Genomic DNA, 26,160 nt, shown 5'->3' on the forward strand with positions numbered 1-26,160 from the left:
CAAGCCGCCTGATGATCACCTCTTATTTAATCCCCCCACATCCTCAACCCTATCCAACCCCTCAACTACTCCTCCTGCTCCTCTTGACTCACCTACTTACCCTTCATCATCCCCCATTGCTAATATTCCTCCCTCCTCTACCCTTCTACCTGCCACTCACTCACACTCTCCCTCATCCCTTGATGCGCCCCATTACCTAGCCCACCGCTCAAATGTCCCCCTCACCTCCCCACCAACCCCACCTCCACTTCCAAAGATACCCATCTTACACACTTCTTCATCCCCTCTATCATCTCACTATTCTCCAGGTACCCCATCCTTTACCAATCTTCCACCTCCCTCATCTATCGGTCCTCTTTATCTGAATATACCCCCTACCTCTTTTAATTATCCCTTCCCTCACTATAATCCCCCCCACCACCACCCCCCTGGGCTTTCCCCCGTTACACCCCATGCTATTCCCCACCTTGATAACCCTGTACTCTACCAATCTCTTTAATTTAACTGATGCACTCTACGCCTCAATTCCCTCCCAATCACTCCATAAGGTCGAATTTCTACTTTCATCCCTTGTATTAGAACTCTCTTCTATCAGAAGTGATATCTCTCTCCTCCTCAAAGTCCATCCGTCTAATCCAGACCACACTTTTACGTTATCTGAATGCGCCGCACTGTCGCAAGATGATACTCAAGGCAAGCCGAACACTAACGGACCTCCTACTGTATTGACCTCCACCGGCTCCCCTCTCCCCCCCTGTAAACTCTCGGCCCGAGCTAAGCATAAATAACACTCTCTTAGCACCACAACTAGCAACCTTAACTCATCCTCTCAGTCGCACCGTGACACTAGCATTTTAACCTCAGGAACCAACTCTTCCAATAACCCCCCTAACCCCCCCCCCTCTCCATCCTCGCTCACCATCCCCTTTCCTTCTACAATACCTGTTCTCTTAAATTTGAACAGACTCCCCGTGCACCCGACATCTCCTAGACCTCCCCAAATACTTAGACCTATCCCCTACTGTCCCATTACCCCTCCTCCTGTCTCTTCTCCCCTCCGATGCATGTTGATTAACTGTATATCTGCCTCCTGCCACGCTACTGAGATTGCTGAAACCATCCTCAGTGAAAATATTGACATTGCATTCCTTACTGAAACCTGGCACACCGCCCACTCCACCCCTATCCTTGACCTGCTTGTCCCTCCAGGTTTCTCTATTATCAGAAAAGATAGAAACGAACAATTAGGTGGAGGACTTGCCCTGATCTTTAATGACAAATTTGACATATTGCCTGTCCTGCTCCAAGACCCTTCGTCCTTTGAATACCTTTGTGCTAACCTCTCTTTTCCTGGCTTGCCCTCCACTCGATTTCACACCATCTACCACCCCCCAGGAAACTGCCTACCCTTCTCCGAAGAGATGACTGACCTTATTATCCAAGCATCGATTTCCCATTCCAAGAATCTCTTCCTGGGTGACTACTACATCCACTGGAACAAAAATGACGATCCTGCGGTCACCCTTTTCAACGAAACCCGAGACATCACTGACCTGACACAACTCTGCCTGGCCCCTACTCATATCAAAGGCGCCACCCTTGATGCTATCATTACTAACGAAGATATAGCCTCTTTCTCTAATATACTTCCTGTAGATTGGTCGGATCACTACCTCATCCTCTTCACCTTGAATTGCCCCTCTAATCCCCCCACCCTTATCAGTACTCCTCCCATTAAATTCACTCGTAGCCTTCACCTCATCCCACCTGGTGAACTGGAATCCACTATTACAACTCGCTTACTCCTCCCCCCCTCTCCTAACACCAAGGATCTCACTGATCATTACAATAACTACATTCTTGACGCCCTTGACCTTATTGCCCCTATTAAACTCAAAAAACATCCCTTCCAAGTCCTGGTTCAATGCCGATCTCAATAACGAAAGATGGACCCTCAGAAAATCTGAACGTACCTGGAGGAGCCATCCCTCCGCTGAAAACCTGGCTCTACTTAGAGCAAACACAGCCCATTACAAAAAGCTTATCTTCAATGAGAAAGCCACCTTTCTCCGATCTCAACTAGACCAGGCTAGGAACCGCCCCAGAGAACTGTTTAACATTGTTAAAAAACAAACTTCCTCTGGCCCTCCTAAACTTGCAGCCTCTGTGGAAAGATGCGAAGAAATTGCCAGTTTCTTCTCTAATAAAGTTAACACCATTGAACTATCCTTCTCTTCCCCTCCTCTCTCTCTACATCCACCCTCCACCTAATTCACCATCCCGATCATTCCTAACTCACCATCTTCCTCCGCCCCCCCTCTTCCCACCCGACTACCGCCGCCCATCCAACTCTCCCTCCCTAGCACTGCCAGTTCTTTTTTTCCTCCTCCCTCCAACACCTCGATCCTGCACACCCCCTCCTTACTAGCACCCAGCCTGCTTCTTCACCAACAAATTCCCTTCCTAAAAACAAGGCATCATGGAGCGTATTTAATCCAATTTCTGAAACCAATATAATCAACATCATCTCCGAACTCAAACCGTCTTCACATTCTAATGACCCCCTCCCCGCCCATCTAGTTCAAGAACCCAAGCATATCATGGCCCCTATTTGGTCCGACATCATCAACTCCTCACTCTCTTCCGGTTGCGTTCCTGCCTCCCTTCAGCTAGGCCAAATATCCCCCATTCTCAAAAACCTCACTGCCGACCCTAATTATCTGAACAATCTGCACCCTATCTCCAACCTTCCTTTCCTCTCCAAAGCCCTTGAAAAATGTGTTCTGTCCCAGTTAGATAATCATATCTCCTCTTTCAATCTACTCGACATTTACCAATCTGGATTTAGAAAGGGATGCAGCACAGAAACAGCGATGCTCAATATTACTGATGACATTCATCGCTCTCTTGACAAAGGCGAATCCTCACTACTTATCCTCCTTGATCTCTCGGCCGCCTTTGATACGGTACACCATCCCACCTTGCTGAACACCCTTAAAGATCGCTTTGGTTTTGAAGGCACTGTACTCAAATGGTTCACCTCCTTCCTCCAGAATAGATCACAGCAAATTAAGCTCAGTCATTGTCTATCCAAACCCAAACCTATCACTCTCGGGGTCCCCCAAGGGTCCATCCTCTACCCAACCCTTTTCAACCTTTTCATGGAACCCCTCACTATATTTCTCAAACAAGCCAAAATCAGTTACCACCTCTATGCCGACGATACACAACTTTACTACAAGATTAAATCCCACAATGACATCCTTCACCTCAATGACACTCTGTTGAAAGTCCAAGCCTGGTTCCACCTTAATCATCTCAAACTTAATCCTAAAAAAACGAAATCATCCTTTTCACCCCTAAACACAATGCCCTCCCAATTCAACTCTGGATTAAAGACATCAATGCTCTTAATTGCTCCCTCTTCACCTCCAATTCTATCAAATCCCTTGGTATCAGTATTGATCAGAACCTTTCCCTCATCCCCCACATTAAAAATGCAGCGCAAAGTGCTCTCTTCACCCTGCACCACCTCAAAAAAATTAAACCTTTCATTCCTGCTGATGATTTCAAAATCGTTGTTCAATCTCTTGTCCTATCCAAGATTGACTATGGTAATGCCACTTTGGCCGGCACCCCCAAAGGCCACCTGGCACCGATTAAATCTGTCCTCAACACAGCCGCTAGACTGATCGCTGACTGTAGAAAATTTGACCACATCTCGCCTGTCCTCAAAATTCTTAACTGGCTCCCAATTGAAGGTCGATCCACATACAAGATAGCCTGCATTACACACAAAGCTCTGCACCAGGACACCCCCTCTTACCTCTCAAGCAAACTACATAAAGCAGGGAGTACCAGATCCTTAAGAAGTACAAACTCCCTTGTCCTTATCCCTCCTAAACTCAAATGTACAAAGACCCAATCTTGTGCATTCTCTGGCAATGCTCCTACGATCTGGAACTCTCTTCCCAAAGAACTTCGCTGCAACCCCTCCTACACCCTCTTCAAAAAAAGACTCAAATTACTTCTCAATAAACACTGGGGATCCTAATTTGTATCTATCCTGAATCCTCCTCAGCACCCTTCTATCATTAATCGCTCTTACCCTACCCCTATCCCCCTCCTTCACTATGCTCAACTCTCCCAATCCCTCTTCTATGCGCCTCTCATGACCCCATCACTTACCTAACTCCTTTTTTTCATTCTTTCATCTTCCTTTTTATTTTTATTTTAATTTTCCTGCACACTCAAAAACTGTATATTGTATTCAATATGTTCCTGTTTATATTCCTATTTTTTATTTTTATTTCCACTATTCAAAGCGCTCTGATACTCTCGGGTCCAGCAGCGCTATATAAAACCTTTTAAATAAATAGCACCCCCAGGATGGGGGCGGGCACCAGCAATGTGCCCCGACGCCCTCCTCCTCTAAAACAAACAGAGATGAATCCCGGGGCCTCACTCACCGGCTCTCCTGGTGAGGCGGCTGCTGTTGCTACGGGGCTCTCTCTCCTGGTGGCACCGAAGCCCCGCCTGCTCCTCCAGGTGGCGGCTCCTCTCCTGGGCTGCGGGCTCACCAGAACTCTGCCACAAAGGAATGTGTAACAGGGAGAAACTTGACACTCCATCTGTTCCGACTTGATTGGTTGCAAAGGCACCAGTTGCACAGAGCTTTGTGTGCTCGGTAAATCTCAAGGAATGATAATTGTAAGATAACTTCAGGGGTTAATGCACTTGCTTGACATCTTTTATCTAGTCACAGGACCACAACCACGTTTCTCCGAAGCGAGGCAGAAATGCCTCGGAGAAATGCAGGGTCATTTGTGGGACAGAGGGGCGTGTTTTCGATCTCTCCTCTTCCCATTGGCTGGAACCAATAAGAAGAGGAGAGAAAGTAAACAGAAAGAAACGAAAAAACACACCCGTCTGTCCCAAAAAGACAGGGCTTAAATTGAGTGATGCCCCTCTCCTCCAATGGCTGGCCTCCGTTTAGGAAGCCAGCCAATGGAGAAGAGGGGCGGGTTCAAGCCCCACTGTAGGAAAACATTAAATCTCGAGCTCCGCCCACACTGCTTACGCAGTGTGACGCTAGGCCCGAGACCTAAAAAGGAAATACATAAATTTTATTTAAGGGCACAGAGAATCTGACATCCTCTCTCTTCAACTTGTCCAACATGTTAGCGCCCATGAGTAGATATGTTGTGGTTATGTGATGCATTGCTGTCTTGATGTTATATTAAGCTATACTATGTTTGGTTCGTTTAGGTTATGTAATGTTATGCTAGCTTATGTTAACTACTTAGTATTTGACAACTACCTTCGTTTTGGCCTCGTGGCACCGTTGTTTTGTACAGAAGTGCTTGCGGCCACAGAGCATGGTGAGTGCTGGAAGAAGTGTGTAGGTGGGGGAAGTCCTGTAAGCATGTTACATTGACTAAGCATGCTAGTGTTGCAGATTAGGTGTTTGGTGTGTCTACAGTGCCTGTTCTCTTAGAAAAAGGAGAATGGGTTAAAGAGTTGTGGATGTGTATGCTGCATGAGCGTCAAATATGTGCTTTTGCTACATGCTTGTTCATGCAGCAATTGTCAGTGTCACTGAGAGTTTTATAATAAAATACAGCACACTTACCACGCGTACCATGGTCTTTAGTGGCATTCGAAAGACACCCCCCTTTAGGTTGTGAGAAAATTCATGGACCATGGTTCCACCTTGTTGTTGATTCTGATCTGGGTGCGAGAATCTCATACTGGGTCAACAACCAGCAGCGACATCTCAGTTCTGGGGTGGTTCATGCCGTGCTGCAGTAGGGAGGCCTTCCGCGAATCCTGTGGAGGCTTTGCTGTAATGATAGTGTCCATTGTAAAGTCAACCCAGATACAACAGGCAAGGAAAATAGGGAGGAGCAAGCAATGCCATGACTGATTACAATGAATCCATTACCAATAGTGTTTAGAAACCAGTCTGAAGAAGATACCCCAGGTTTGCTATGAAGAGGAACGCTGTGATTAATTCTTATCCCGGTTCATAATAGAGTTGAGAAAGAGGGAATATTGAAAATTCCTCAGGTCATAGAATTCCATGCGGTCATACAATTCCATGTGCTTTACTGTGAAAAAATAACCCCGATCCAGTCAATTCAGATGTGAGATTTTGATAAGTGGAAGTTATGCTGACAGAAGCCCTTTGTCACACTATATATCTGGACAGGTTTTATTGGGTGGAGAAACTGCTGGTCTATAGTTGTTAGGGTACATAGTTCCACGTGTTAGGCACTGATGCATTGCACTCCATTACTGCAGTATGTTGCTATTAATGAAATGCTTCAATACAATTTCAGTTGTCTTGTATGAAGAGAGGTCAGGTAGAGGGCAATGACAGTGGTTCCTAGTCTCGGATTTTGGGCCTTGCGGCATTACATACCAGGGTCAGATGTTCTGGACCATGATGCTGATGTAGACAATCTCAGCACTCTCCACCCGGTCATATGGAATAAGTTCCTGAGTCTTCTTTTAGTTGGTTATAGTTTCTTTTTATTGTATTCAATGCATTACAGTGCCACCATGTCCTGACTCTGGGTACCTGAGTTCAGGTAATGAGAGCTGACACGTTTCACTTGGGGTGATTTGACTTACAACATCATTTTAAGGCTATCTCGGTCATTTGTGAATTTTGTGTGAACAATAAGTTCCTATGGTTCAGCTTAAGGCTCTTTGCATAACTGCATAAAATAACTCTTTCACTCTGTGGTAGTTGTCAGCGTGGTCTTGTGAAGTCTTGCAGACTTTATAGCCAAAGGCCCTGCAAGCCCCAAACAGAACCAAATAAAGTGGTTCACAATTCAAATGTCTCTTCATTTTAGACCTTCGTTGGCGAAACACCTTGGTGATGGGATGCTTGGGTGATGATCTAGAAGATGGAGAGCACCCCAGTCACATGTTTCTCAACAAGAGTGGGCGCCATGTTGGATAGGCAGATCAGACCATTATTAAAGGCTGAAAGAAATTCATCAAGAAAAGCTTTGTGTAATCACCAAAAACGTTTGATATTTCTTAACAAAAAAATCCGAGCAGAAGTGGGGAGTACTCATCACAATGGGAATTGAGGTTTAACAAGGCAAAATTAATAATGTCGAAAAATAATGCACCACTTTTTTTTTTAAATAAAACAAAGTCACACGAATTGGAGGGGCAGCCAAAACATTCTGCCACAGAACACAGTTGTAATAAAGACATCCTTTAGTAAATACGTCTGCTTTGGTAGTAGTGAGGATATCACAAAGAAAGTGCTTCAAATATTTTTTGGGTTTCCTGTTTCTGCTCAAAATTTTCCAAGAAAAAGCCTTTCACCGTAAACCGATCGGAAGCCAGAAGAGGGGAATGCTCGACCTATGAAGCAAAGGTCCAGACTATTGCCTTATGAAGTACCACATGATGAAAATATCCAATATTGACCACCCATAAAAACTTCGAATACAGAAGGAGATTCATATTATAGGGTTGGGAATAATATCCAACCTTTGGGCGAGACTTTTTCTCTATGGCGTGACAACGTACAGTTTGTAGAAGGTAGCTACATTGTATGAATTCAACCAGTTATTCAATCCAGACATACATGAAGGACAAATGATTATTTTAAATTCAGATTATCTATTGAAAAAGACGTCTAAGTAGCAGTCACCCCAAACAAATCGAACCACGTGGAATACACATTGGTAACCACTGGTAAAGAAAACCCTGACGAAGGCTCAGCCGAAACGCGTTGGTAGCGAGCTACTAAACCAATGTCTAGAGAATGGGCTAAAAAAACATTATACTTGTCTTTTTCTCTTCTTTGTTGTATGCTGAATTTACTAGTGCACAACAATTGTAGTTATAGATTGATATAGGGTCACTTGCATTACATTGTTTGGTGGTTTGACTTTTTATGATCATAATGTCTATTTTTGTACAATGGAGACAATCAACTATGTCTGATAATTAATGTGTATCAATATATGCCATTTAAATGAACGTTGGCAGAAAAAATAGATAAATAATATGTATAAAATGAGTAAAATATAAATCAAAAATATATATGTTCCTATATATGTTGTCTCATGCACTTTGATTCAATAGTGGTGTACTGACTACAGTTTCATTATTATCCAGCACTGAACCCGGTGCAATCTTTCCCTTTTTCTCACTAGCACAGTTGTAATAAAGACATCTTTTAGTAAATACGGCTGCTTTGGTAGTAGTGAGGATATCACAAAGAAAGTGCTTCAAATATTTTTTTGGTTTCCCATTCCTGGTCAAAATTTTCCAAGAAAAAGCCTTTACTCCGCGCAATTCAGATGCAATATGGACATGGCCAATCCTATTGAACCCTTCCTCACCTACACTGACTACTCCATATCAATCAATCAGTATTTCTTAAGCACACTAATCATCAGGGGTTACCCAGGCCCTCTGTGAGGGGGAGCTTTTCGAACATACAGGTCTTGAAGCCTCTCCTGAATTCAGCGACAGGGGAGGGGGAGGTTCGGAGGTGGATGGGGAGGGTTTTCCAGGCCTTGGCAACGAGGTGGGAGAAGTTGTGTCCTCCGGCTCGAGTACGATGGATTTGGGGGAAGGTGGTAGGGCCAGGGAGGCAGTCCGCAGGTGTCTGGTGGGGTGGTGGAAGGTCAGTTGGTTGTTCAGGTATTTGGGTCCTGTGTTATGGAGGGCTTTGTAGGTATGTGTGAGCAGTTTGAAGTGGCATCTCTTCTTGATGGTGAGCCAGTGCAGGTTGTGTAGGTGGGGGTAATGTGGGCTCGCCATGGCAGTTCGAGGATGATTTTTGATGCTTTGTTCTGGATGGTTTGGAGGCACTTGAGAAGGAGGGTGGTGGTTTCGGCGTAGAGGGCATTCCTGTAGTCAAGTCAACTAGTGATGAGGGCTTGTGTGACCGTTCTCCTCATGTCTGTTCGATCCATCTGAAGATCTTGCGGAGCATTCTGAGGCTAATGAACAGGTGGTGGCCACTGAGTTGACCTGTTATCTCATGGAGAGCTCGCTGCCAAGGATGATGCCAAGGTTGTGGGTATGGGTGTGGGGGTGGGTGCTGGTGGCCCTCCCACCAGGAGTCGTCCCACAGTGAGTGGGGTTTCTGAAGAGGAGAACTTAGGTCTTGTTGGTGTTGTGTTTGAGTCCAACTACAAGTACCAGCCTACCTACAAGTACCTGTATTAGGACAGTAAATCTCTTGTGACATGGCCGACAAAACAATGACTCTAAATCACCAACAAAATGTTGTGGATATTGCCTTTCTTGTGATCTATGTATTAAAAATCTTTCTATTCTGTGGTGGAACTTACCATACCTTTCAGTCTCCGCTACTTGTCCTTACTTCCCCACCACCACAATACTGTGAATTTTGTTTTACTTTGTTAGTGTGCTTTGAGGCTTTTATTAACTTTGTGGATTTAAAGTGTAAGAAATTGTATTTTCCATGATACCAAAGTCGCAAATTAAAAATAGTGAAAAAAACATTTGATGTTGGTGAAAACCCGTCTCTTTCCTAACAAAGAGTGCAGCCTCAAAACAAGCAATGAACAGATTCTGTCTCCACAGAGCACAGGATTCCGGACCACATACCACCCCAGGAACCGTAACTTATTGCCCCTCAAAGACAGTATTTACAATGGCACATGCAACTACCTCTTAATCCACTTCATGTCACTGGAGGCATAAGTGCAGCTATCTGATTACAGGGTGGAGATTGGAGGAACACGAGAAAGGTGTTCCACTGCTTACCCCACAAATCACCAGCACACTTCCTACAAAGGCCACGATTACCACCCGCCCCCACCAACCTGACACAACAATAAACTAATATGAAATCCATCCTTTCTATTCCTCAGTCTTCTTCACTTCACTACACTCTTGAGCCTTGGAACTCATGTCAAGATAAGAGCACAACTCTCGACATCATGAAAGACACAAAAGTCTGGATTTCCAAACAACTCTCGCAACGCAGTGGAACAAGTGGTGTTTCTACTCTTTGCTTCATCGCAAGGAGAGACCAGACCTATGCCGTATTTTCAAAGAAATATTGCAATTCTGCTTACTCCTTGTGCTTGCATACTTTTGGCTGACTGGTACCAAGGCAACCTGCTTATTTAATTGCCAAAGCCTCCAAGGTTCTATTGGGTTTCCCATTTTTTGAGACATGGCACCAAGGCAGGCGTCCTTGCACCATAGTGCAAGGGTGCCTCTGTTATGGTCAGGATATTTTTTGTGCAGGAATGAGCCCCATCCGTCACCATACTATCCTTGTAGGGTATGACCTCTGTGCAATTGTGCTGCAGAACTCAGCACACATGCAAAGATAGAATAATGTGGACTAATAGAGATATTTCATCTTGTGATGCAGCCTCAGGCAGGTGCCCCATTTTGGAGCAAACCCATGCCATCCAATGCATGAAAATACCATATCCCCCTCTCCTACTAACGCTTATTTATGAGTTTTTGCTGTAGGGCAGGGCCGAAGGCCTTGCTGCTGCACAGCAAAAGAAAAGGGCAGGAGTGCCCTGTATCTATCAGATGTGCACATTCCTGTCATTTTTCCCTGCGCTGGCGCACAATGGGCTGCCATGCGCCAATGCAGGCACTTTGCACATGGTGCAAGGGTGCATGTTTTGCGGGTATGATTATTTTTGTGCAGGAAGGGAAACTTTCCTGCACAAAAACAATCACAAGTGGCTTTTTCCTCTTTCTATGTGTGCTGCAGAATGCAGCACCCATAGAAAAAGGAAAATGAGGAGAAATAAAGACATTTCTCCTCTTGGTGACTCCCTTACGCCTCCCCTAGAGAGGCATACGTTTTTGACTCTGCCAAAGATTTATGATTTCTCGTATATCTGTGACAGTGTCAAAAAGCCATGGATACTGCTGGGAACGCCCCAAGCAAAACCAATTGCACGCCCATTTAATGCAGAAAATGGTGTTAAAGGGAACTATATTTACAAGCCTGCATTAAGCAATAAAAAGTGGCTAAATGCCGGCTGGTAAGTATGGAGCAGGCTCCTGCGCCATTGGAGCGTCACAAAAAGTGACGCACCGGCGGATCAAGAAGCTTATAAATAAGCCACTCAATTCCTAATGCAATCTACCACACAGAAGCTGGAGTAAATGCATTGAATGGTTCCTATAGAGCACAATACTTATCCCAATAGCCAACAATAACTACCAGAAAACTAACACTAACCCTGGAACCTAGAGCAGCGTGCCCTTCCTGTACAAAAACTATCCCTAGGGTCTTTTTTCTCTTTGTATGTGTACTGCACAATGCAGTTTACATGCAAAGAGAAAATAATAAGGGTAAATAAAGATGTTCTCCTAGTTACACCACCCTCTGACGGGTGCACCATTTTGGTGAAAACCCATGGCTACCAATGCAGGAAATTCCCATATGTGCCCTCTCCCACTAAAGATCACATCTAATTTCTACTTATGTAACCTACCACACTGAAACTGGAGTAAATGCATGGAATGGTTCCTGTAGAGCACAAGACTAATTCCAATAACCAACAATAACTACCAGAATAAAAAACTAACCCTGGGAGCTGGAGCAGCGTGCTGCCCAGTGCAAAAGCACCACAATGCCATTATAGGGGTAATAAGTGCTATATAGTGCAATTACAATACAATACACCCTAAAACTAATACCATATTACTCAGCAGTCAGACAGGCGATTGTAGTTCATACCAAAACAACAATAGAGGAAGTGTAGAGGTAATGATAGAATCACCCTCCTAACTGATCTATATAAACAACGGGATTCTATCAATGTGTACAAGTGAGTAAACTTGATTTAAGTGATGGTGGGTCTAAAAGTGAGGTATGGTCCTTTCTTGTGATGACAAGATGAGGGCACTATGTGCTTTTAACCACTTCGATGCTAAGCATGAACTTGGACTTCAATGCAATTTCCATTGAAGTCAATGGAAACTCCATGACGAGCTGAGCTCGTCATGAGCGTCGAAGGAGTTAAAATACCCCTCACACACTAAGAAACCCCTTAGTGTCATGCTTCATCATCGGGGTTTTCCCGTCCCTCTACGGGGCGGGGCGTGCTACGACCTACGAACTACGTGGGAGCACTAGTAGTTGTTACGATAGGCTATGTGTGGTGCAGTGAAAGTGAAGTGTAGGGACCTATTTAAGTGATTGCAAAAAATTTAAAATTCCCTGGCCGGTAGAAAAATAGAATTTATTAGGTTCTCTAGCTGGGAACGTTAAAAAGGGGTTTTGTGTGGGTAGAGCAAGTTGCTTGCTACCCGGTCGACATGTTTCGTAAGTAGTCCCCTACTACTTACTCATCAGGACCTCTGATGGTCCCTACAGAGAAAAACTCAATGTAATAGTCTAAAGAGTATATGCCTATAGTCCTATAACTGAGTAGCAAAAATCGGCTACCTAGTTAAGCTTCCGGCCTTGAGTGGGCCCTGGGGGAAGCGTGGAAAAATCTGACCTTATGTGGTCTCTGTAATAAGAAAAAGGGAAAAGGGGGAAAAAAGCACAGAAAACATGTAAAACAGTGTTACATTAATCCATTCAAATGATACTTGATGTTTTATTTACACTAAGATCATATTGTCATTGCGTGGCTATATCAGGTATACGTTTGCTTTATTCATTCAATGTACACCAGGAGGACACACAAAATGGTTGTGTCCATCAATATGGTAAAATTCGTCATATGGTTCATATATATTTATAGATTCTCAGCCACAGATTCTGTGGATAAGCGCATCCCATCTCACAAAACACGTGCACTCACGTCTCAATGCACCCGAATATAAACACCAGACAAGGGAAAACAGGGGATTAACTGCCAATAATAGCGCTAATAATGTAGTGGCTATTGAAAAAAGGGGGTGGGAGTTTTGACAGTGACAAACATTCACTCCCTTTCAATCGCTAGCTTTTGGCGTTTTTTAAGTGAATAAGCAGACGCGATTCATACGTGTGGCAGAATCGAGCAGTTTTATACATACTGATTAGACACTTCTAGCGTGCCTCATGAGCTAGCAAAACGAAGGGTGTTCTCCACGGTGTACTGAAACGAAAAACCGCATCTTACAGTGTCTCCCTGGTATTGGTGAGTCATTATTACCTTGGTAAAGTACGCGACCAGTGCATTTAAAGACTCGTGGTCAGAGTCTATTACTTACATAGCCGCTTCACGGAGCAATGCCTTATTCCTACCCTTGTGCCACTCCGAGGAATGGTGTGGCCGTGTCCCTTGTTTGTGAGTGCACGTGTTTTGTGAGATGGGATGCGCTTATCCACAGAATCTGTGGCTGAGAATCTATCAATATATATGAACCATATGACAAATTTTACCATATTGATGGACACAACCATTTGTTGTGTCCTGGTGTACATTGAATGAAACAAGCAAACGTATACCTGATATAGCCACGCAATGACAATATGATCTTAGTGTAAATAAAACATCAAGTATCATTTGAATGGATTAATGTAACACTGTTTTACATGTTTTCTGTGCTTTTTTTCCCCTTTTCCCATTTTCTTATTACAGAGACCACATAAGGTCAGATTTTTCCACGCTTCCCCCAGGGCCCACTCAAGCCCGGAAGCTTAACTAGGTAGCCGATATTTGCTACTCAGTTATAGGACTATAGGCATATACTCTTTAGACTATTAAATTGAGTTTTTCTCTGTAGGGACCATCAGAGGTCCTGATGAGTAAGTAGTAGGGGACTACTTACGAAACATGTCGACCGGGTAGCAAGCAACTTGCTCTACCCACACAAAACTCCTTTTTAACGTTCCCAGCTAGAGAACCTAATAAATTCTATTTTTACCGGCCAGGGAATTTTTAATTTTTTGCAATCACGTAAATAGGTCCCTACACTTCACTTTCACTGCACCACACATAGCCTATCGTCACAACTACTAGTGCTCCCACGTAGTTCGTAGGTCGTAGCACGCCCCGCCCCGTAGAGGGACAGGAAGACCCCGATGATGAAGCATGACACTAAGGGGTTTCTTAGTGTGTGAGGGGTATTTTAAAAGCACATAGTGCCCTCATCTTGTCATCACAAGAAAGGGCCTTACCTCACGTTTAGACCCACCATCACTTAAATCAAGTTTACTCACTAGTACACACCGATTGTAGTTCATAGACTGCTTAATAATTCCATTATACTGCATGACACTCTTACAATGACGTAAGATAAAACTGCTAAGGGTCATATCCATCACCCAGAACTGTACTTCTTGGCATTTCACAATGACAATCAGATTTGGAGGATATTAACAAAGTCCATCCCAGATGAACCCTCCAACCCTTCTCCCTCTAACCTATGCCTTCTCAGGACCATAAATATTAAACAACATATCTCAAAAAGGGCAACCCAGAACAGTAACCAACTAATTGAACTATGAACATAAGAATTACTAAACAAGCACTGGCATAGCCAATAGGTCTCGCCTTTGGGACCTTATGTTTAGTTATCCAGCACAATATCCTTGGTGCAACAACATCAACTGTTGCAATGTTAAACACTTATAAGGTCCCAAAGGCAAGACCTATTGGCTATGCCAATGTTTGTTGTGATTCTTTTTTTTTTTTTCTCTTTTTATTGAGCATGATCTGTAGTATTCAATCAAATATTTTCTTTCCAAAAAAATACATTCTTAATGAAGCAATAATACATCAGGAAAGTTAATAGGAAGAGAATATATACAAAAAAAAGAAAAAAGGGAAAGAAGAGAAAAAAAAAGACAATGAACCATTGCAACCCAATACATGTACACAGCTGATATAAAGAAAATATAAAGAAAAAATGTATACAATTTGCCTCATCCTATCATGTCGGTCCCTCTCTTATCAAGGGGAAGATCTTATATTGGAGTACCAATCGGAAATTGGGGCCCAGATCTGGGTACCCCGGGCTCTAGCTTTTCTACCTTTTGTGTTATATATAGCTATCTCCTGTTTGTATGTGGCAAGAAATCGACTAAGCCACATCTGAAAGGTGGGTACGTTGGGATCTTTCCATCCGGCCGCCAGAATAATACGAAAGACAGCAGTGCCCAGGAAAACAATCCTCTGTTCCTCCAAATTGTGCCCTAAGGATTCGTCATGGCCTAGGAGATATAGTGTAGCGGAAGATCTCAGATTCCGCCCAAAAACTTGAGCCCAAAATCCTCCAATCATTGTCTGTAGATTATCTAGTTTCGGACATTCGGCAAACATGTGGATTAAATCTGCTTGCCCCTGTCTACATCTTGGGCAGCAATCATCTACCCGTAATCCCCAAGTGAAGAGTTTAGACGGGGTAAAATAAAGGTTGTAAATAGTTTTATAATATTGTGCTTTAAGGTTAGGAGCTAAATATAATGTTGTGTAGAGGGTTAGAGAATAATCAATATCCACATCCGGGTTTCCGAGTTTTAGTGCCCAAGACCGCTCAACACGATCTAGATCATCATTGGAGGATTGAGAGAATAAGTCATATAGGGTGCCTATCCTAGTAGCCCGTTTCTCAATAATAGAGAAAAAATAAAATGGATGTTCATTTTCAATTTGATAAAGTTTTTGATAATATTTTTGAAATACTCCTACAATGTCTTGAGTGGAAGTGTACTGTTGACCCTCATATTCGATATTCTTTATTTTATTGTATGTTTGTTTTTGTCTAGTTTTAAGAGCTAATTGCCTCCCTACATTTTCCCCTGCTTCATAAATTCTGTTCCTATTGATTTGATATGTTTCCGCTGCTTTTTGAGTTAACGAGCTATTAATTTCTGTTTTTAAAGTCAGTCATTTTTGTAGTGTTTCAGAGGTTGAAGCTCCTTGCTGTATTTGATTAGCATGTAGTATTTCCAGGTTAATGAGTTCCACATTAAGTTGTTTGTCGATACTATCTTGAATTCTCTTACGGTTAGCTACAAACGCTATGGTCTCCCCCCTCATTGCTGCCTTAAAACAGTCCCATACAATGAATCTGGGTGCGCTATATTGGTTACAATCAAAGAAAGATTGGGCCCATGATGTAATATGACTTATGTAGTCTGGGTTAACAAGTAGCTTACGGTCAAATGTCCATTGGATATTAGGTCTTTTAAAACTATTCAATTCAAAAGTTAACGTAAGCGCATTGTGATCAGAGATGGTTTTGGGGGATTTAGTAATGTCTATTAGAGCTGTCTTATGTAATGATGTCATAATGTAGTCTAGTCGAACATACTTATTGTGGGGATAAGAATAATACGTGAAGCCGTTATCGTTCTGCTTTAACATGTCCCAGGTATCCCATAGATCATGACTGTCCATCAGATGGGATACTGCCCTATAAACTTTAGGTTTACGGCCGCTATAATTCTGTGGGAGTCTATTGTTTACTAACTTTCCTATATTTAGGTTAAAATCCCCACACACAATGAGTGGACCAGACCAAGAAGCCAATTCTAATTCAAGTTCGATAAAGAGTTGTGGGTCATCCAAATTAGAACCATAAAGTGAACAGATGGTAATATCAGACTCTAGTTGAACCACAACCCACCTACCATGTTTGTCAACAAGTCGGCGTCTAGGGCTCCCCAAACCGGGTTTTGTTAAGATAGCAACTCCCCGTACTTTAGACGTTTGACATGTTGATGCAATCAGATTATATCCAGGAATTTTTTTTAAAAAATTATCACTCCCAGCTATATGGGTCTCCTGAATGCAAAGGATGTCGACAGGATCCTGACGTAATAGTTGAAAAAGTTGGGCCCTTTTTCTCCCATCATTAAGTCCGGCAACATTCCAGCTTCGTAGTTTTACTCTCCCCATTCAAAACTATTCCCCATTAAGCCGGCACCGTCTAAACAATATAGTTTGCACCAACACCAACCAACTTTATATTCGGTATTTACATTGATATTCCATTTCCAGTTCTGGTTAATCAAAATAGATAATATATGACTCCAGCTGCTTAAAGAATTTTTTAAAGTAACCAATAAACCTTTAAAGTTTCTTATACTATAGATCAAGCTCATTTTTGCAGTTTTTTCCCCCGTTTCGCCCTCACCCTCCCCCTCCCCGACCCTCCAAACCCCTGCAACCCACCCCCCACCCTCCCCCACCCGCAATGTGAGGCAAATAGACTCTATGAGAGTTTGTTGTGTTTCTTAAGGACTGGCGTACTCACTGCTCTGTGTGTGTTCCTGATCAGCAGATCATGGTTCAACACAGGGGCAACGTCTTTGGGCTGGTTGTCTTGAGATTCACTAAGTAGCTTTTGACTGCTCCACTCCAGACCACAGAGCCATGGGCCTGGGTCCCAGAACCTTTCACACAGCCTAGGCCTCAGGGATCATGCATAGCTGCTTATGTGTGCTAGGCTCACAAAAAAGTCAATACCAGTGAAAACTGCAGTTTAGTTAATGCATGGATGCCTGTCTGTAAAACCATGCAGGGGATATTCCTGCCCCTGCACAAGGTTGAGAGAGCAACAATGTTCCTCAGTTATTGGACATAGCATGGTTGGAGGCTGCAGTGAATGCTAACAAGGGACAGAAACACTGGTTTCACTGAAGAATCAGTTTTAATCTGCAGAACTACAGTAAAAGTCACGAAGGTCTTAAATTAAGGAGGCCAGTGCTAAATTGATGCCGTTGTTACCTGTGGGGCCCACCAACACTAATTTTTTGGCTTGGGCCCATTTATTTCCTCTTCAGACTTTGAGCTACAACAAGAGAAACAAGCATTTACAATGCAATGGTTTCGCCGTTGGAAAAGTTAGACCTATTGGCATTGTAAATGACAAAATTTGTATTTATGTGTTGGTTTTGAAAACAGATAAATAAATGGCATTGTCATTTACATTGCCATTAGCTTAATCTCTGCAGTCACTCTGCAGTCCCTAGCACTCCCTAGTCACTCTGCACTCCCTAGCCCTCCCTAGTCACTCTGCACTCCCTAGCACTCTGCACTCCCTAGCACTCTGCACTCCCTAGCACTCCCTAGTCACTCTGCACTCCCTAGTCACTCTGCAGTCACTCTGCAGTCACTCTGCACTCCCTAGTCACTCTGCAGTCACTCTGCAGTCACTCTGCACTCCCTAGCACTCTGCAGTCACTCTGCAGTCACTCTACACTCCCTAGCACTCTGCAGTCACTCTGCACTCCCTAGCACTCTGCAGTCACGCTGCAGTCACTCTGCACTCCCTAGCACTCTGCAGTCACCCTGCACTCCCTAGCACTCTGCAGTCACTCTACAGTCACTCTGCACTCCCTAGCACTCTGCAGTCACTCTGCACTCCCTAGCACTCTGCAGTCACTCTGCAGTCACTCTGCACTCCCTAGCACTCCCTAGCACTCTGCACTCCCTAGCACTCTGCACTCCCTAGCACTCTGCACTCCCTAGCACTCTGCACTCCCTAGTACTCCCTAGCACTCTGCACTCCCTAGCACTGTGCACTCCCTAGCACTCTGCACTCCCTAGCACTCTGCACTCCAAAGCACTCTGCACTCCCTAGCACTCTGCACTCCCTAGCACTCTGCATTCCCTAGCACTCTGCACTCCCTAGCACTCTGCACTCCCTAGCACTCCCTAGCACTCTGCACTCCCTAGCACTCTGCACTCCCTAGCACTCCCTAGCACTCTGCACTCCCTAGCACCCCCTAGCACTCTGCACTCCCTAGCACTCTGCACTCCCTAGCACTCTGCACTCCCTAGCACTCCCTAGCACTCCCTAGCACTCTGCACTACCTAGCACTCTGCACTCCCTAGCACTCTGCACTCCTTAGCACTCTGCACTCCCTAGCACTCTGCACTACCTAGCACTCTGCACTCCCTAGCACTCCCTAGCACTCTGCACTCCCTAGCACTGTGCACTCCCAATCACTCTGCACTCCCTAGCACTCTGCACTCCCTAGCACTCTGCACTCCCTAGCACTATGCACTCCCTAGCACTCTGCACACCCTATCACTCTGCACTCCCTAGCACTCTGCACTCCCTAGCACTCTGCACTCCCTAGCACTTTGCACTCCCTAGCACTCTGCACTCCCTAGCACTATGCACATCCTAGATCTCCCTAGCACTCTGCACTCCCTAGCACTCTGCACTCCCTAGCACTCCCTAGCACTCTGCACTCCCTAGCACTCCCTAGCACTCTGCACTCCCTAGCACTCCCTAGCACTCTGCACACCCTAGCACTCTGCACTCCCTAGCACTCTGCGATCCCTAGCACTCTACACTCCCTAGCACTATGCACTCCCTAGCACTTTGCACTCCCTAGCACTCCCTAGCACTCTGCACTCCCTAGCACTCTGCACTCCCTAGCACTCCCTAGAACTCTGCACTCCCTAGCACGCTGCACTCCCTAGCACTCTGCACTCCCTAGCACTCCCTAGCACTCTGCACTCCCTAGCACTCTGCACCTCCCAGCACTCTGCACTCCCTAGCACTCTGCACTCCCTAGCACTTTGCACTCCCTAGCACTCCCTAGCACTCTGCACTCCCTAGCACGCTGCACTCCCTAGCACTCTGCACTCCCTAGCACTCTGCACTCCCTAGCACTCCCTAGCACTCTGCACTCCCTAGCACTCTGCACTCCCTAGCACTCCCTAGCACTCTGCACTCCCTAGCACTCTGCACTCCCTAGCACTCCCTAGCACTCTGCACTCCCTAGCACTCCCTAGCACTCTGCACTCCCTAGCACTCTCTAGCACTCTGCACTCCCTAGCACTCTGCACTCCCTAGCACTCTGCGATCCCTAGCACTCTACACTCCCTAGCACTATGCACTCCCTAGCACTTTGCACTCCCTAGCACTCCCTAGCACTCTGCACTCCCTAGCACTCTGCACTCCCTAGCACTCCCTAGAACTCTGCACTCCCTAGCACTCTGCACTCCCTAGCATTCTGCACTCCCTAGCACTCTGCACTCCCTAGCACTCCCTAGCACTCTGCACTCCCTAGCACTCTGCACCTCCCAGCACTCTGCACTCCCTAGCACTCTGCACTCCCTAGCACTTTGCACTCCCTAGCACTCCCTAGCACTCTGCACTCCCTAGCACGCTGCACTCCCTAGCACTCCCTAGCACTCTGCACTCCCTAGCACTCTGCACTCCATAGCACTCTGCACTCCCTAGCACTCTGCACTCCCTAGCACTCTACACTCCTTAGCACTCTGCACTCCATAGCACTCCCTGGCACTCTGCACCCCCTAGCACTCTGCACTCCCTAGCACTCTGCACTCCCTAGCACTCTGCACTCCCTAACACTCCCTAGCACTCTGCACTCCCTAGCACTCTGCACTACCTAGCACTCCCTAGCACTCTGCACTCCCTAGCACTCTGCACTCCCCTGCACTCCCTAGCACTCTGCACTCCCTAGAACTCTGCACTCCCTAGCACTCCCTAGCACTCTGCACTCCCTAGCACTCTGCACTCCCTAGCACTCCCTAGCACTCTGCACTCCCTAGCACTCTGCACTCCCTAGCACTCCCTAGCACTCTGCACTCCCTAGCACTCCCTAGCACTCTGCACTCCCTAGCACTCTGCACTCCCTAGCACTCTGCACTCCCTAGCACTCTGCACTCCCTATCACTCCCAAGCACTCTGCGCTCCCTAGCACTCCCTAGCACTCTGCACTCCCTAGCACTCCCCAGCACTCTGCAATCCCTAGCACTCTGCACTCCCTAGCACTCTGCACTCCCTAGCACTCTGCACTCCCTAGCACTCTGCACTCCCTAGCACTCCCTAGCACTCTGCACTCCCTAGCACTCTGCACTCCCAAGCACTCTGCACTCCCTAGCACTCTGCACTCCCTAGCACTCCCTAGCACTCTGCACTCCCTAGCACTCTGCACTCCCTAGCACACCCTAGCACTCTGCACTCCCTAGCATTCTGCACTCCCTAGCACTCTGCACTCCCTAGCACTTTGCACTCCCTAGCACTCTGCACTCCCTAGCACTCTGCACTCCCTAGCACTCTGCACTCCCTAGCACTCTGCACTCCATAGCCCTCCCTAGCACTCTGCCCCCCTGGCACTCTGCATTCCCTAGCACTCTGCACTCCCTAGCACTCTGCACTCCCTAGCACTCTGCACTCCCTAGCACTCTGCACTCCCTAGCACTCCCTAGCACTCTGCACTCCCTAGCACTCTGCACTCCCTAGCACGCCCTAGCACTCTGTACTCCCTAGCACTCTGCACTCCCTAGCACTCTGCACTCCCTAGCACTCTGCACTCCCTACAACTCTGCACTCCCTAGCACTCTGCACTCCCTAGCACTCCCTAGCACTCTGCACTCCCTAGCACTCCCTAGCACTCCCTAGCACTCTGCACTCCCTAGCACTCTGCACTCCCTAGCACTTCCAAGCACTCTGCACTCCCTAGCACTCTGCACTCCCTAGCACTCTGCACTCCCTAGCACTCCCAAGCACTCTACACTCCCTAGCACTCTGCACTCCCTAGCACTCTGCACTCCCCAGCACTCTGCACTCCCTAGCACTCCCTAGCACTCTGCACTCCCTAGCACTCTGCACTCCCTAGCCCTCTGCACTCCCTAGCACTCCCTAGCACTCCCTAGCACTCTGCACTCCCTAGCACTCTGCACTCCCTAGCACTCTGCACTCCCTAGCACTCTGCACTCCCTAGCACTCCCTTGCACTCTGCACTCCCTAGCACTCTGCACTCCCTAGCACTCTGCACTCCCTAGCAGTCTGCACTCCCTAGCACTCCCTAGCACCCTGCACTCCCTAGCACTCCCTAGCACTTTCCGACCCTAGTCGCTCTGCACTCCCTAGTCACTCTGCACTCCCTAGTCACTCTGCACTCCCTAGCACTCTGCACTCCCTAGCCCTCCCTAGCACTCTGCACTCCCTAGCACTCTGCACTCCCTAGCACTCTGCACTACCTAGCACTCCCTAGCAGTCTGCACTCCCTAGCACTCCCTAGCACCCTGCACTCCCTAGCACTCCCTAGCACTTTCCGACCCTAGTCGCTCTGCACTCCCTAGCACTCTGCACTCCCTAGCACTCTGCACTCCCTAGCACTCCCTAGCACTCTGCACTCCCTAGCACTCTGCACTCCCTAGCACTCTGCACTCCCTAGCACTCTGCACTCCCTATCACTCCCAAGCACTCTGCGCTCCCTAGCACTCCCTAGCACTCTGCACTCCCTAGCACTCCCCAGCACTCTGCACTCCCTAGCACTCTGCACTCCCTAGCACTCTGCACTCCCTAGCACTCTGCACTCCCTAGCACTCTGCACTCCCTAGCACTCCCTAGCACTCTGCACTCCCTAGCACTCTGCACTCCCAAGCACTCTGCACTCCCTAGCACTCTGCACTCCCTAGCACTCCCTAGCACTCTGCACTCCCTAGCACTCTGCACTCCCTAGCACACCCTAGCACTCTGCACTCCCTAGCATTCTGCACTCCCTAGCACTCTGCACTCCCTAGCACTTTGCACTCCCTAGCACTCTGCACTCCCTAGCACTCTGCACTCCCTAGCACTCTGCACTCCCTAGCACTCTGCACTCCATAGCCCTCCCTAGCACTCTGCCCCCCTGGCACTCTGCATTCCCTAGCACTCTGCACTCCCTAGCACTCTGCACTCCCTAGCACTCTGCACTCCCTAGCACTCTGCACTCCCTAGCACTCCCTAGCACTCTGCACTCCCTAGCACTCTGCACTCCCTAGCACGCCCTAGCACTCTGTACTCCCTAGCACTCTGCACTCCCTAGCACTCTGCACTCCCTAGCACTCTGCACTCCCTACAACTCTGCACTCCCTAGCACTCTGCACTCCCTAGCACTCCCTAGCACTCTGCACTCCCTAGCACTCCCTAGCACTCTGCACTCCCTAGCACTCTGCACCCCCTAGCACTCTGCACTCCCTAGCACTTCCAAGCACTCTGCACTCCCTAGCACTCTGCACTCCCTAGCACTCTGCACTCCCTAGCACTCCCAAGCACTCTACACTCCCTAGCACTCTGCACTCCCTAGCACTCTGCACTCCCTAGCACTCTGCACTCCCTAGCACTCCCTAGCACTCTGCACTCCCTAGCACTCTGCACTCCCTAGCCCTCTGCACTCCCTAGCACTCCCTAGCACTCCCTAGCACTCTGCACTCCCTAGCACTCTGCACTCCCTAGCACTCTGCACTCCCTAGCACTCTGCACTCCCTAGCACTCCCTTGCACTCTGCACTCCCTAGCACTCTGCACTCCCTAGCACTCTGCACTCCCTAGCAGTCTGCACTCCCTAGCACTCCCTAGCACCCTGCACTCCCTAGCACTCCCTAGCACTTTCCGACCCTAGTCGCTCTGCACTCCCTAGTCACTCTGCACTCCCTAGTCACTCTGCACTCCCTAGCACTCTGCACTCCCTAGCCCTCCCTAGCACTCTGCACTCCCTAGCACTCTGCACTCCCTAGCACTCTGCACTACCTAGCACTCCCTAGCACTCTGCACTCCCTAGCACTCTGCAGTCCCTAGCACTCCCTAGCACTCTGCACTCGCTAGCACTCTGCACTCCCTAGCACTCCCTAGCACTCCCTAGCACTCTGCACTCCCTAGCACTCTGCACTCCCTAGCACTCCCTAGCACTCAGCACTCCCTAGGACTCTGCACTCCCTAGCACTCTGCACTCCCTAGCACTTTGCACTCCCTAGCACTCTGCACTCCCTTGCACTCTGTACTCCCTAGCACTCCCTAGCACTCTGCACTCCCTAGCACTCTGCACTCCCTAGCACTCTGCACTCCCTAGCACTCTGCACTCCCTAGCACTCTGCACTCCCTAGCACTCTGCACTCCCTAGCACTCTGCGCTCCCTAGCACTCCCTAGCACTCTGCACTCCCTAGCACTCTGCACTCCCTAGCACTCTGCACTCCCTAGCACTCCCTAGCACTCTGCACTCCCTAGCACTCTGCACTCCCTAGCACTCTGCACTCCCTAGCACTCTGCACTCCCTAGCACTCCCTAGCACTCTGCACTCCCTAGCACTCTGCACTCCCTAGCACTCCCTAGCACTCTGCACTCCCTAGCATTCTGCACTCCCTAGCACTCTGCACTCCCTAGCACTTTGCACTCCCTAGCACTCTGCACTCCCTAGCACTCTGCACTCCCTAGCACTTTGCACTCCCTAGCACTCTGCACTCCCTAGCACTCTGCACTCCCTAGCACTCTGCACTCCCTAGCACTCTGCACTCCATAGCCCTCCCTAGCACTCTGCACTCCCTGGCACTCTGCATTCCCTAGCACTCTGCACTCCCTAGCACTCTGCACTCCCTAGCACTCTGCACTCCCTAGCACTCCCTAGCACTCTGCACTCCCTAGCACTCTGCACTCCCTAGCACGCCCTAGCACTCTGCACTCCCTAGCACTCTGCACTCCCTACAACTCTGCACTCCCTAGCACTCTGCACTCCCTAGCACTCTGCACTCCCTAGCACTCCCTAGCACTCTGCACTCCCTAGCACTCTGCACTCCCTAGCATTCTGCACTCCCTAGCACTTTGCACTCCCTAGCACTCTGCACTCCCTAGCACTCTGCACTCCTAGCACTCCCTAGCACTCTGAACTCCCTAGCACTCTGCACTCCCTAGCACTCTGCACTCCCTAGCACTCTGCACTCCCTAGCACCCCCTAGCACTCTGCACTCCCTAGCACTCTGCACTCCCTAGCACTCTGCACTCCCTAGCACTCTGCACTCCCTAGCAATCTGCACTCCCTAGCACTCCCTAGCACTCTGCACTCCCTAGCACTCTGCACTCCCTAGCACTCTGTACTCCCTAGCACTCTGCACTCCCTAGCACTCCCAAGCACTCTGCACTCCCTAGCACTCTGCACTCCCTAGCACTCTGCACTCCCTAGCACTCTGCACTCCCTAGCACTCTGCACTCCCTAGCACTCCCTAGCACTCTGCACTCCCTAGCACTCTGCACTCCCTAGCCCTCTGCACTCCCTAGCACTCCCTAGCACTCTGCACTCCCTAGCACTCTGCACTCCCTAGCACTCTGTACTCCCTAGCACTCTGCACTCCCTAGCACTCCCTTGCACTCTGCACTCCCTAGCACTCTGCACTCCCTAGCACTCTGCACTCCCTAGCAGTCTGCACTCCCTAGCACTCCCTAGCATTCTGCACTCCCTAGCACTCCCTAGCACTCTCGGACCCTAGTCGCTCTGCACTCCCTAGTCACTCTGCACTCCCTAGTCACTCTGCGCTCCCTAGTCTCTCAGCACTCCCTAGTCACTCTGCACTCCCTAGCACTCCGCACTCCCTAGCCCTCCCTAGCACTCTGCACTCCCTAGCACTCTGCACTACCTAGCACTCCCTAGCACTCTGCACTCCCTAGCACTCTGCACTCCCTAGCACTCTGCACTCCCTAGCACTCCCTAGCACTCTGCACTCGCTAGCACTCTGCACTCCCTAGCACTCCCTAGCACTCCCTAGCACTCCCTAGCACTCTGCACTCCCTAGCACTTTGCACTCTCTAGCACTCCCTAGCACTCAGCACTCCCTAGGACTCTGCACTCCCTAGCACTCTGCACTCCCTAGCATTCTGCACTCCCTAGCACTTTGCACTCCTGTTGGACAGGCGACATGAAGGGCTCGCTCCCTCCCCGCAGGACAGGGCCCGGGCCACCGTCAGCACCATTGCCCGGCCCAGCCGCCATCTTGGACACGGCACCACGCGGCCGTGCGGCCTCAGCCCGACCCCAACCCTGGGCCTGGCCAGGCCCCGACATCCCGGCACCACCCTCCACCCAGGAGGTGAACGGCCCACTTGGCAGGTCAATGGGAGTACGAAGTGTCGATGGCTCTCCCCCGCCAGGTGCCGAGCACCCCCAGCCTCCTCGGGCGCTGGCTCCACCCCCCTGCTGGGTGTCTGGACTCCCTCATCCCAGACCTCCCGACCTCCAAGAGCGAGGGTCCGGACATCAAAGGGCGCCAGACCTATAACTGAGGCAGCCCCAGGACAGGAAGGCAGTTGTATCCTGGAGTCGAGAGACACCGCGACGAACTCATCCTTGACGGACTGCTGGCGCTGCCACAGCCCTGCCTTGTGAACTATTGTCCTGCCTGCTGGCGCTGCCGCGGCCCTCTGCAACCTTCATCCTCGTGGGACCTGCTGGCGCTGCCGCGGCCCTCTGCAACCTTCATCCTCGTT

This window comes from Lissotriton helveticus, chromosome 7 (genome assembly GCF_964261635.1).
Source record: "Lissotriton helveticus chromosome 7, aLisHel1.1, whole genome shotgun sequence".
NCBI classification, from domain to species: Eukaryota; Metazoa; Chordata; class Amphibia; order Caudata; family Salamandridae; genus Lissotriton; species Lissotriton helveticus.